Source organism: Neophocaena asiaeorientalis, unplaced genomic scaffold (assembly GCF_003031525.2).
Source record: "Neophocaena asiaeorientalis asiaeorientalis breed wild unplaced genomic scaffold, Neophocaena_asiaeorientalis_V1.1 scaffold110, whole genome shotgun sequence".
Classification (NCBI taxonomy): Eukaryota; Metazoa; Chordata; class Mammalia; order Artiodactyla; family Phocoenidae; genus Neophocaena; species Neophocaena asiaeorientalis.
The window spans coordinates 3,182,382-3,193,570 of record NW_020175053.1 but is presented as its reverse complement, the minus strand read 5'-3'; the positions used below and the strand labels follow the sequence as shown (position 1 = coordinate 3,193,570).

Here is an 11,189-nt window from a genome sequence, read left to right as displayed (position 1 = left end):
TGGGGAGGGTGGGGGGGGAGGGTTCAGGTGGTAATGCAAGCGATGGGGAGGGATGGGGAGCTGCAGATGAAGCCGCTCACCTCCTGCTGTGCGGCCTGGTTCCTAACAGGCCCCAGACTGGCACTGGTCCACACTTTACCATTCCTCAATCCATTCAGTGTTTGCCAACTTCCTCTCGTGAGTCAAGGAAGGGGCAATAGGTGTTGATGATGTCGAGATTAAGGACATAGTCCTGCCTTCAGGGAGCTCACATTCCAGCTACTAGTACATGACTGGGTTCTTAGGTGGATTTGTCCACTGAATAGAATGGAATGTACGTCACCAAACTCTCCTACTACATGGTCAGCCCCCTTTAAAATCTAATGTTCTTTTGCTGTGATGCAGTTTTGCAACTTGTCCTGTTGTTTTAGGAATAATAAACATGCAAAATAACAGACATTATTGAGCACCTAGTATAACCAGGTGGTAAGGACACCATGACAGGCCCCCAATTATCCCCACTTCCTTGTATTCATGGCCTTAAATAAGCTCCTCCTCTTAAGTGTGGTCTGTATCTAGTGACTTGCTCCTAACCTATAGAATATGGCAAAGGTGATGGATGTCACTTCTATGATTAGGTTAGGAAAGACTATGGCTTCTCTCTCTGTTGCCTTCTTGGTTTCCATGCTTTGGTGATGCAAACTGCCGTATTGGAGAGGCCCACCTGGCAAGGACCTGAGGGTGGCCTCCAGCCAACAGCCATCTCAGAACTGAGACCCTCAGTTTACCAGTCCATGAGGAACTTAATGCTGCCAACAACCATGTGAACTTGGAAGCAGATCCTTGCCCAGTCAAGCCTTCAGATGAGACTCAAGCCTTGGATGACATCTTGATTTCAGGTTGTGAAGGACCCTGAGAAAGAGGACCTGGGAAGGCTGTGTCCAGATTCCTGACTCATAGAAACTATGACATAATACATACATCTTGTAAGCTGGTCAGTTTTAGCGTAATTTGTTATGCAGCAGTAGATGTGTAATATGGAAACTATCCCTGTTCTTAAGAGTTGGTAGGATAGATGGAGTCAGACAGAACCGTAACTATAGCACAATGTGAAAAGAAGTGCCATCTTTAGTAACTTGGCAGAGGTTGAAATCAGGGACTCAATTCTGTGATTCTGGTATTTCAATTCTAGTCTCAGGCTAACTTGATTTCTGTTCTTATAGATTTTTCAGCTGGAAAGGCTCATAAGCAACCCCATCCCTTTGGTTCTTACCCTGTATCCCACCTGAAAAGAAGAATAATGGTACATATTGGAATTGCCCAACTTGATGGTGTGTTCCTTGAAGGTAGGAAGAGTGTTTTACACTTAGCGCTCTTTTAAGCATCTAGTTCCTGCCGTTTTGTATGAGGGGAGGGCTCGCAAAATATGAATAATATTCATAGTCAGTAAAAGAGCGAAAAACACATGAAAGACCTTTGAATTCCCTGAATGACCTGGTGCATGTACTGGAGATAGGGTGGAGGTGGGGAGCTGCCAGAGCAGTCCTATACAGGACTACGATGACAGTTCATAAGCCAAACGTAAGAAACCTTGGAAGACTTCCGCAGGTAATACTTAGTGTGACGCTGCATACTTCCTCCAGAAGCTTTCCAGAATCACTAAAACGGCAGCTCTGAGAGTTATTTTAACTGACTGTAGTGGATGCCGCCTGTGTTCTGCTTATACCCCCTGGGTATGCACCATCACAGTATATTATTTATCTTTTTAAATTTTATTTATTTTTGGCTGTGTTGGGTCTTCATTGCTGCACGCGGGCTTTCTCTAGTTGCGGCGAGCGGGGGGCTACTCTTTGTTGCAGTGGATGGGCTTCTCACTGCGTTGGCTTCTCTTGTTGAGGAGCACGGGCTCTAGGCGCACGGGTTTCAGTAGTCGTGGCTCGTGGGCTCTAGAGCGCAGGCTCAGTAGTTGTGGCGTGCGGGCTTAGTTGCTCCACAGCATGTGGGATCTTCCCGGACCAGGGCTCGAACCCGTGTCCCCTGCATTGGCAGGTGGATTCTTAACCACTACGCCACCAGGAAAGACCCCTCACAGTATGTTTTAGAACAACCTTACTGCAAGCACCCACTGCTCTCCCTGTGAGGGCTGCAGCCAGAAGTGCAGTGCAGCCCTCAGCCCATGACCGTGTGACCGGGAGGAATCCCCAAGTGTCCTCGCCCTCCTTTGGTGGGAGGACTCTGAGCTGTGTTCTACACTCTCATCCACAGCTCCCCAGTGGCACTGAACCCTGGGGCCACCCAGGGGTAACCCACTCAATAACACTTCCTTGGGTCACCCCTCAAATCAACTACTTGGTCTCAAATTTTCATCTCAAAGTTGGCTTCTGGGGAAACCCAACTGAAGACCCTAGTGAACAAATAAACAAAGACCAGAGACTAAAGTCAGAGTCTAGTTGCGTTGGTCCCGCTGCAGCTGTCTTGCTCAAGAACTAGACATAACTTGGTGAAGAAGGATCCAGTGAAGAATGCTGGGTGGGGGTGTGCACGACTTCTAAGCTGACTTGCTCCATGGGGTGGGTGGGATGAACAGGAGGGCTCAGATCCAGCTGCTGGTGCTGAGAGAAAATTGGGCTCCAGGGCTGTAGCCAAAGGGTGTGGCAACAGGACACTGCATTTTATGTCAGCAGCTGGCTGCAGAGACTGCCTGCAGGAGTCCAGTCCCCTATCAGACAGGAGAGCACAGTGATGGTGAGTTCAGGTGGTGTTTGGACGTCTAGGCAGCCAGCAGTGATGGGGAACATTGTCGAGGGAGCTGGACTCCAGCATTGAGTCAGGGTCCAGGGCAGGGGGCTTCCCTTCTCCGAGGAGGAGCTGCGGAACAAAGCAGCCCCAGTCCTAGAGAGAGTGTGGTGCTGACCATGAAATAACACATGAACTCAGGCTACAGAACAAAATAGAAGTGAGTCTAAGACCCGGGCCTTGGGGACAGTGACAAAGGGCTCTGGAACCAGAGACTCTCTGGTTTGGAGCCAGGTCTCAGCTTTTCTGAGCTCAGCTTCCTCATCAGTAGAATGATGATAACGGTTCCTCCCTCACGAAGTTGTGGAAGGGTTTTAGCAATAAAATGTGAAGTGGGAGCACGAGGTAAGTGTGTTCTTTCTCTGCCTGAGTAAGCTGGGGCAGCCTGGAGAGGCCACGCAGCCCCCCTGGAAACAGAACTTGCTTTGAACACAGAAAGAAGGTAAGGGTGTTCTCAGAAACATGGATGGTCAAGGAACCCCATCCCATCCTTTCTTAGTCACGCTGCTTCCTTGTACCAGCCAACTGCTTCTGCTGAAATGATGCATCCCAGGCAGAGGAGGGAGGAAGCAGCAGGGCTGAAGTCATGACTGGGATGTTCAGCAGGCCGTCACACCTGAGAACAGGTGTGCACGTGCGTGCATGCACCAGACAGGTGGGGCAGAGAGAGGCGGTGGGGAAGGGGAGCCGCAGAGGTTGGCAGGGTGTCAGCTCATGTATCCCCACTAGAGGTTCAGCACTGAAGGCAGGGTGATGAGGATCGAGGTCTAGATGCTTCCTGCCTAAAGTCGGATTTGTCCTGGAGACTGGCTGAGGTCAAGGCTGGTGACAAGGACCAGATTGCTCCAGCAATGGGGAGAGGAAGGCTGGAGAAACAGTGGACTTGGAAGGGCTCTACCAGATTTCAGCACTGAGACAGTAAATCTGCCAAGACCCGTGATCAGGGGCCATAATGACCTTCAAGGCACAGTGTTGAACTCAGGTACACAGTGAGGTTCAGGTACTAAATGATCAAGGTGGACCATGGCCAGTGTGCAGAGTGGATGTCAATGCCTGCTAATTATCAGCCCTGTGTCCAGGGATCTGTCAAAGGACTTCGTAAGTACATAACTGTGGGTGCTTCAGGTAATGACTAATACATAGGACTTGTGGAATGTTCCATTTCCAAGACACACTTATCAAGCTAAATTTGTATTAAGCCTGTTAGACAGGAGGGGAGGTTACAAAAACCAGAGGAATCTTCTGAGAAAGGTAGCTATTTATCACAACACTTACGATGCTTGACTTGAACATACTTAAACTGACCTAGACATCTAGAGAGGAAAAATACAAGCTGTACTTTTCTTACATACACCTTTGCCTTATCTTTGAGTTGAGAGATGATTTTTTAAAATGATTTAGAGTTCTCAATAAATTTTTAGAATATTGACAGATAAAACAGTTGCTAACACCTAGGAATCAACACAGAGCCTGGTTTCCTTCAACAAAGCTGGGAGAAGATTTCAGTCACCCAACCAAGCCCCACCTGTGCCCCAAGCAAGGTCCCAGGAGAGGTGGGTATGCTCTTGTTTTGGCCTCTTGACCTCCTGAGCTCTCCCAGCTCTCCAACAGCAAAAGCCCCAAATAGGGTCACTTCCACTGCTGCAGCTGACTCCAGGCATTATCACCCAAACCAAGACTGAAAGGTTCCCAGTAACACGGTGGGAGTATAAATATTTATTTTTAAATAAATTACTTTTTTCTGGCTTAATCAAAAAGCTTTTATAAGGTTTGATTTTAAACCACATGCAAATACAGTAATCTCTGATGGATTTGGCAAAGATTTATTTATTTTCTTCAATTTCTAGTTTTTTAAATGTAGACACAGATTTGCTTAGATTAACATTGATTCGCAGAGCCCCCAAAAGCTCAGCACAAAGGACGAGGTTAACTGATGAGGGGCCTGAAACAGATTGAGCAGGTGTCTCTGACAGAATGCTGACACGTCCCTGTCGCCTATCCGTTGGAAGCTGAAGCCATTACACTGTGAAAGCAAACACATTTTGGCATCTAAACTCTACTGTGGAGTTTGATTTGCACCTTGGTTTTCTAGTTCCTGCTTCGCAAAGAATAAATAGCAGAGTTCAGTGTAGCCTTTAGTAGACAATCTCCACCGTGTGCAACAGCCAGAGTCCAAGTCTCCATCAAAAGACACTGGTGGCCAGATGCTTTCCAATACGGTCCCCAAGCCACTGGCCAGTGATGTGAGAGCAGCAGAGATGGAAGGAAAACGCTTAGAAATTCTGCTGAGAAAATGTCCCCTTTCTTCCTAAGACACACGCTCCTCCTGCCGAGAGAGGCTGTGTGCTTTGTTTGGTGTTTAAAGATGTTTAAAGGCAGTTTTCTGGAGGCGGGGGTGGGGGGGATGTTTTCAGACCGACTTGACCAATCCGCTGTCCAATCTGAGTTTTTCTTCAAAAGGTTTTCAATTTCTTCTCTTGATATAATCTTCTTCGGGCTGAGGGCTGTTTTTCCTCCAGCACTGTGGGTGTCTAGTTCAGAAACTACTAGTATCTTGTGGGTCATCACAGTGGACACTCTGGGGGTGACATCATCTAGGTTCATGCTGGGCGTCCAGTAGCATTTGATCCACGTCTTAACTGCAAACAGAAATTGAGGCTGCCTGGGCATATACCCAGAAAATATGAAAACTCTAATTCAAAAAGATAAATGCACCCCAGTGTTCACAGCAGCCCTGTTTACAATAGCCAAGACATGGAAGCAACCTAAGTGTCCATAAACAGATGAATGGATAAAGAAGATGTGGTACATATGTACAATGGAATATTACTTAGCCAGAAGAAAGAATGAAATAATGCCATTTGCAGCAACAGGGATGGACCTAGAGATTATCATACTAAGTGAACTAAGTCAGACAGAGAAAGGCAAATATCACATGATATCACTTATATGAGGAATCTAAAAAAATGATACAAATGAACTTATTTACAAAACAGAAAGAGACTCACAGACATAAAAAACAAACTTATGGTTACCAAAGTGGGAAGAGGGGAGAGGGATAAATTAGGAGTTTGGGATTAACAGATACAAACTATTGTTCTATACATAAAATAGATAAACAGTAAGGACCTACTGTATAGCACAGGGAACTATAATAACCTATAATAGAAAAGAATATGAAAAAGCATATGTATACTTGTATAACTGAATCACTAACACTGTAAATCAGCTATATTTCAACACCAAAAAAACTTTAAAAACTAAAATGAAAAAAAACAAGAAATTTACGCTGGAGCTGTGCTCCATTCCCATTACTGAGGTGCAGCCTCACCCAAGGGCCCTGCAGGTTCTCTTCCTGGAACCCCGGGATACCTGAGACTCTGGTGAGCTGGTCAGGCTCTGTGACAAGCAGGAATGAGACTCTGAGTTCATTACTTTTATCTTTTGCAATATACTTTATAAGTATTTTTAATAAAGGTAATATAGGGCTTCCCTGGTGGCACAGTGGTTGAGAGTCCGCCTGCCGATGCAGGGGACAGGGGTTCATGCCCCGGTCCGGGCAGATCCCACATGCCGCAGAGCGGCTGGGCCTGTGAGCCATGGCTGCTGAGCCTGCGCGTCCGGAGCCTGTGCTCCGCAACGGGAGAGGCCACAACAGTGAGAGGCCCGCATACAGAAAAAAAATAAAAATAATAAAAAAATAAAGGTAATATAATATTGAAATAAAATTCAAGTTCGATTTTCTTCCCTCCTTCTTTGCCTTCTTTCACTTTTTTTCCCCAGAGACAACCCCATGGAGTGTCCTCCAGTACACCGCTCTAAGCGTATATGTATCCATTGGCAATATATAGTGGTTTTTAAATTTTAAATAATTTGTATCATACTGTTTAAATTTTCTACAACCTGTTTCTTTTTTCTTTTCAGTGGTATGTTTTAGTGACCTATGTTAATAAGGTTAACACGTAGAGACCTAGTTCATTTCTTAAATTGCTATTTTAATGTTCTTGGGCATATAAACTTTATTTTTTATTTCTCTCTGATGGGTTTTAGATTGTTCTTTTGGTAGCTGTCTCTTAGCACTTATCTGCAAGTTTCTCTAGAGGAGGACTTTCTAGGTCACAAGGGATGTAAATTTTCAGCTTTACTGGATATTGGTAATTTGACATCAAAACAATTGTATTCATTTTCACTCCCACTAGTAGAATATGCAAGTTCCTCTTCTCCACTTCCTTTCCAACATCTCATATTGTCCGGTTTGACGTTTTGTAGACGATCAGAGGGATATACTGTGGCATCTAATTTAATTTGTGTTTCTCTTAGTGAGGAGGAGGACATTTTGTGAATTTTGGTGATTTTGTTTGCCTTTTCTCCTTCCTCTTCATATTTTTTGTCCATTCTTAAAAACTGGGGGTTTTGTTTTGCTTTTTATTTCCTTGTGTTTCTTAGATACTTTGCAATACATGTTACAAATATCTTCTCCTAGTTTGTGGCTTGTTTTTTCAATCAAATCTTTAAGCTAAACTTTAATTTTGGCATCATTGAAAAATTACATGCAAATTTCTAAGTCTTTTCCTTTACGATTCATACTTTCTGGCTTAAGAAATTCTGCTTAACTCAACGTCATGAAGATAATCTGTACATTTCCTTCTAATCATATAAAAGCTGTGCTTCACATATTTTGGTCTTTATTCTTTCTGGAACTTATCTGTGAAAAGAGTGTTCAATAAGGTTCTAATTTCATTTATTTATAGATAACTTTCTGATTGTGCAAACAATTCAGGCTCACTGTTAAAATTCAACTAATCATTTAACATATGAAGAAAGACATTAAAAGTCACCTGAAATCTTACTGCCCCAAGAGAGCCACCACTGATATTTTCAATATCATTTGTCAATAGTCCCCTCTTCCCCCCTTGATTATGATCCTGCAGCTGTCACACAGGGAGGGGACTTTTCTAGCATTCAAGTAAACTTAAAGAATTAATACTAGAGCATCACTACTCATCAGGGAAATGCAAATCAAAACCACAATGAGATATCATCTCACACCTGTCAGAATGACCATCAACAGGAAGACCACAAATAACAAATGTTGGCGAGAATGCGGAGAAAAGAGAACCCTCTCACACTGTTGGTGGAAAGGTAAACTGGTGTAGCTACTGTGGAAAACAGTATGGAGGTTTCTCAAAAAACTAAAAATAAAACTACCATACGACCCAGCAATTCCACTCCTGGGTATAAAGCTGAAAAAAACCAAAACACTAATTCAAAAAGATACATGTACCCAATGTTCATAGCAGCATTATTTACAATTGCCAAGATATGGAAACAACCTAAGTGTACATCAACACATGAATGGATAAAGAGGTTATGGCATACATATATATATAAATGGAATACTACTCAGCCATAAAAAAACAATGAAGTTTTGCCATTTGCAGCAGCCTGGATGGACCTGGAGGGCATTATGCTAAGTGAAATAGGTCAGACAGAAAAAGACAAATACTGTAGAATATCACTTATACGTGTAATCTAAAAAATACAATAAACTAGTGAATATAACAAAAAAGAAGCAGGCCCACAGATACAGAGAACAAACTAGTGGTGACCAGCGGGGAGGGGGAGGGGCAATACCAGGGTGGGGGAGTGGGAGGTACAGACTGTTGGGTGTAAGACAGGCTCAAGAGAAATGCAAACCAAAACTACACTGTGGTATCATCTCACACTAGTTAGAATGGGTATCATCAGAAAATCTACAGACAACAAATGCTGGAGAGGGTGTGGAGAAAAGGGAACCCTCTTGCACTGTTGGTGGGAATGTAAATTGATACAGCCACTATGGAGAACAGTATGGAGGTTCCTTAAAAAACTAAAACTAGAATTACCATATGATCCAGCAATCCCACTACTGGGCATATATCCAGAGAAAACCATAGTTCAAAGAGACGCATGCACCCCAATGTTCATTGCAGCACTATTCACAATAGCCATGTCATGAAAGCAACCTAAATGCCCATCAACAGCCTAATGGATAAAGAAGTTGTGGTACATATATACAATGGAATATTACTCAGCCATAAAAAGGAACGAAATTGGGTCATTTGTTGAGACTTGGATGGATCTAGAGACTGTCATACAGAGTGAAGTAAGTCAGAAAGAGAAAAACAAGTATCGTATGTTAATGCATGTATGTGGAACCTAGAAAAATGGTTCAGACGAACCGGTTGGCAGGGCAGAAGTTGAGACACAGATGCAGAGAACCAACGTATGGACACCAAGGGGGGAAAGCCGCGGGAGTGTGGGGATGGTGGTGTGATGAATTGCGCGATTGGGATTGACATGTATACACTGATGTGTATAAAATTGATGACTAATAAGAACCTGCTGTATAAAAAAAATAATAAAATTCAAAAATTCAAAAAAAAAATAAAAAGAGTCATGTACCGCAATGTTCATTGCAGCACTATTTACAATAGCCAGGACATGGAAGCAACCTCAGTGTCCATCAACAGATGAATGGATAAAGAATGGCACATATATACAATGGAGTATTACTCAGCCATAAAATGAAACGAAATTGAGTTATCTGTAGTGAGGGGATGGACCTAGAGTCTGTCATACAGAGTGAAGTAAGTCAGAAAGAGAAAAACAAATACCGTATGCTAACACATATATATGGAATCTAAAAAAAAAAAAAAGTTTCTGAAGAACCTAGGGGCAGGACAGGAATAAAGACGCAGACATAGAGAATGGACTTGAGGACACGGGGAGAGGGAAGGGTAAGCTGGGACAAAGTCAGAGAGTGGCATGGACATATATACACTACCAAACGTAAGGTAGATAGCTAGCGGGAAGCAGCCACATAGCACAGGGAGATCAGCTCGGTGCTTTGTGAGCACCTAGAGGGGTGGGATAGGGAGGGTGGGAGGGAGGGAGACGCAAGAGGGAGGAGATATGGGGACATATGTATATGTATAGCTGATTCACTTTGTTATACATCAGAAACTAACACAATATTGTAAAGCAATTATACTCCAATAAAGATGTTTAAAAAAAAAGATAGGCTGAGGGATGTAGTGTACAACACAGGGAATATAGCCAATATTTTGTATTTACTGTAAATGGAATGTAACCTTTAAAATAATATTAAAAAAATTTTTTTAAACAGAATACTAGCTTTCTTTCCACGTCAGTCAGACAAGGGTCCATACGGATTGTTCTGGATTCCCATCATAACTTAAAGGGAAACTTTCACAATGTCTGGAGCCCTTGATGTCCTGCAAAAGAAGGAGGAGGATGTCCTCAAATTTCTTGCAGCAGGAACCCACTTAGGTGGCACCAACCTAGACTTCCAAATGGAACAGTACACCTACAAAAGGAAAAGTGATGGCATCTACATAGTAAATCTGAAGAGAACCTGGGAGAAGCTTCTGTTGGCAGCTCGTGCCGTTGTTGCCACTGAAAACCCAGCTGATGTCAGTGTCGTATCCTCCAGGAATACTGGCCAGCGCGCTGTCCTGAAGTTTGCTGCTGCCACTGGAGCCACTCCTCTTGCTGGCCGCTTCACTCCTGGAACCTTCACTAACCAAAGCCGGGCAGCCTTCCGGAGCCAAGACTTCTGGTGATTACTGATCCCAGGGCTGCCCACCAGCCTCTCACAGAGGCCTCTTATGTTAACCTGCCTACCATTGCTCTGTATAACACAGACTCTCCTCTGCATTATGTGGACATTGCCATCCCATGCAACAACAAGGGAGCTCACTCAGTGGGTCTAATGTGGTGGATGCTTGCCCGGGAAGTTCTGCGCATGCGTGGCACCATCTCCCGTGAACACCCATGGGAGGTCATGCCTGATGTCTACTTCTACAGAGATCCTGAAGAGACTGAAAAGGAACAGCAGGCGGCAGCTGAGAAGGCTGTGACCAAGGAGGAATTTCAGGGTGAATGGACCGCCTCACCTCCTGAGTTCACTGCTCCTCAGCCTGAGGTGGCGGACTGGTCCGAAGGTGTGCAGGTGCCCTCTGTGCCCCACTGAAGGCTGGTCTGCACCTCCCACTGCTCAGGCCACTGAGTGGGTAGGAACAACCACTGGGTGGTCTTAAGCTTCCTCCCGGACCGGGTCACGAACCCGTGTCACCTGCATTGGCAGGCGGACTCTCAACCACTGCGCCACCAGGGAAGCCCTGGACCACAAACTCTTAAAATGGAAATAAGCTGATGGAAAGTAAACAGTTTCTTAAAAAAAAAAAAAAAATTATACTAGATCTGTATATAATTTATAGAATTTGAAGTATCAGCTTACAGGATTTTCAAGTTAGAGTACATCATGTGATTGCCTCATTTCATTAAGCAATGTAAATAAGTAAAAAGAATAAAAAGGAGCATCGTGTGAGAAGTTAGGGTTTCCCAGGAAA

At 44.1% G+C, this 11,189-nt stretch overlaps 1 pseudogene; it reads left to right on the top strand.

Moving 5' to 3' along the window:
• Window positions 1-10,031: 10,031 nt before the first annotated feature.
• LOC112412266 (40S ribosomal protein SA pseudogene) lies at window positions 10,032-10,877 on the top strand (annotated as a pseudogene).
• The last annotated feature ends 312 nt before the right edge of the window (window positions 10,878-11,189 follow it).